The sequence below is a fragment of the Myotis brandtii genome, unplaced genomic scaffold (genome assembly GCF_000412655.1).
Source record: "Myotis brandtii unplaced genomic scaffold, ASM41265v1 scaffold702, whole genome shotgun sequence".
NCBI lineage: Eukaryota > Metazoa > Chordata > Mammalia > Chiroptera > Vespertilionidae > Myotis > Myotis brandtii.
Window position 1 is genome coordinate 1,243,333 of NW_005370755.1, and position 2,395 is coordinate 1,245,727.

A 2,395-nucleotide genomic window follows, 5' to 3' on the forward strand; every position below is an offset into this window, starting at 1 on the left:
GCCTGGGGGAGAGGCGCTCGCGTGTGAGCGTGGAGCTCCTGGCCGGACTGCAGCGATGTCCCCGCGCGATCACCCGCTCTCTCCTCCCCGCCTCACTTTCTCTCAGGTCGGGCGACAATAAAAAGGAAGGGGGGCGGATGGGGGGAAGGTTTCCCCAAAAAAAGTTGCTTGCAAAGAGGCGGTAGGTTTCCGGCCTCTCGCCCCAGCCCGGCTTTGATCGGCTCTCCTTTTAGTTTCCCAGCACCTCCAGTCCAAATTGGGAAGAAAGTGGGGAGGGGGAAGCTTCTGGCTCCTTCTCCCCGTATCCAGTCCTTTACCCTGTCAGCGTTCCTCACTCTTGTCCAGCGGCTGCGGTAATGAAAGCTCCAAGCATAATTTCCAACGCTTCGCCGTCTCCAGCTGCAGCCCCGCGGAGAAATTAATAAGACTCCCGGAGAGGGGGGAAAAAAAAGGTGGAGGGGGGCGGCGGATAAAACAACCCTCCACACAGGAGCCGGCTGGCCCGAGCCGCGCTAGCCCCGCCCCGCTCTGCCCCGCAGCCACGCCTTTCCTCCCGCCCTCTCCCCCAAAGGGAAATCTTATTGGCTCAGCCGCTCCCCAAAAATCCTGGGCCTTAGGAGTTGGGAAAACACCTGTCAGGGCGGAGGAGCTTGGTCTGGTGGGTAGAGGAACCTGGATTTAAAGGGCTCACCAGAGGCCAGGGACTGAATGCAAGAGAGGCCCCAGGACAGCTGGGCCGCGGAGTGCCAGGACACTGGAGGGATTAGTCTTCAATCTGTTGTACATACACATATTAGCATTTTTATGTAACAACTAGAGGCCCGATGCATGAAATTCGTGCAAGGGCCTTGGCCCCCGCCACCCTGGCCACCTCTGCCTCTGCCCCCACTTGCCTTGGCTTTCTCCAGAAGGAAGGACGTCTGGTCTAATTAGCATATTATGCTTTTATTATTATAGATTTTCACCTCTTTCCCCCCATTGCCCCACGGGGCTCATCTAAAGACCATACTTAGAAATAAGACCATACCTAGAAATAGGAGAAAATAAAACGTTGCTTCATGCATAAAGCCTCCACACTTTGGTCCCCCATCATGCTTCACACTCAGAAATCAGTTTAAAAACTGGTTCTGTGAATCCGATAGCCTCTGCAGTGGAGGTAGTCCAAAGGCTATGATCACCTGCCTTTTCTCTCTACTCCCGTTCCCACCCTCCCAAACTGACCGACACTGAGTCAAAGGACAAGTCCACAGTAGAATTACATACATCCGTGGCTTTTTAAGTCTCCGTGTCTGTTCACTTTTCCCTTGGACTCCTGGACAACTTGGTTTGGGGTTCATTCTAATCCAAAGTTACCAATTTGGTTATAAAGGGCCAAAAATTGTTCCAGGTCTGAGTTGTTCAGTCTGCAAGAAATTGAAATGACCATCTCAGGATAGAACCAACCTCAAGTGATTACCTGTATTCTACAATGGACCCAGCTTTAGACTCCTCTATGTTCTCGCTCTGCAAGTTCACCCACCCCAATCCTCAGGTCATTGCTAGCTATGGGAGTGTCTGGGCTTTTCTTAATCTAAAATATCCTGGCATTGGGTCATATCAGAGTACATATCACTTGCCTATTGCAGCTCAGAAATTGTACCCTGAGCAGGGGCCAGAATCTCATGCGGGTAGTTTTATTGGTTTACTATTTGCACAGGCATACTGTGAATTGTTTTCTTTTTTCAGTTTCTTCAGGAGCAGCAAATGCATAAGTTAAAAGTATCAGAACTTAAAAATCAAGCCACCCGGCCTCCTCACTCAACATTTGAGACCTTCCCACTCCTCCCCCACATCTTTTATCTACAGCCTTGTCCCCATAGAATTTCCATAGAGCTGAGAACAGAGAGAAGCAGCAGATTCAACCCAGAAGCCTGAAGTCTTCCCTTTCTTAGGCCCACATCAAGTAACAGGCACAGAGAAGAGGCCAAACAAGCTGAGCATACTGTTTTTACCTAGAAGCAGCCTCGGGCCTGGAGAAACGAAGCCTAGAGCCCACAGCGGTGAGGTGATGATGGTACTGATTTCAGAACTATGCACACTGCTCTTGGGGATTATCTTTGTTTTCTATTTTTATCACCATCCACTCGTCCCCCTTTGTTTTCTTTCATTCAATCTCTCCTCAGTCCCCTTTCCTTAAGTCCCTTTGGGCTTCCTATGATGACTCTCAGATACCTCTTTTCCATGAAAGCTGCTTATTTTTAAATTTCCATTCTGTCCCCAGAAAAACAATTTAAGTGATTAAAACAAAACAAAAACTTCTGGCTTTGGGAAAATTTTAAATATCTATGTGTTGTTTTTTTAAGTCTTATCCATAATAATTGTAAGGAGTGAAAAAAAATAGATTGTGTATTTTAGC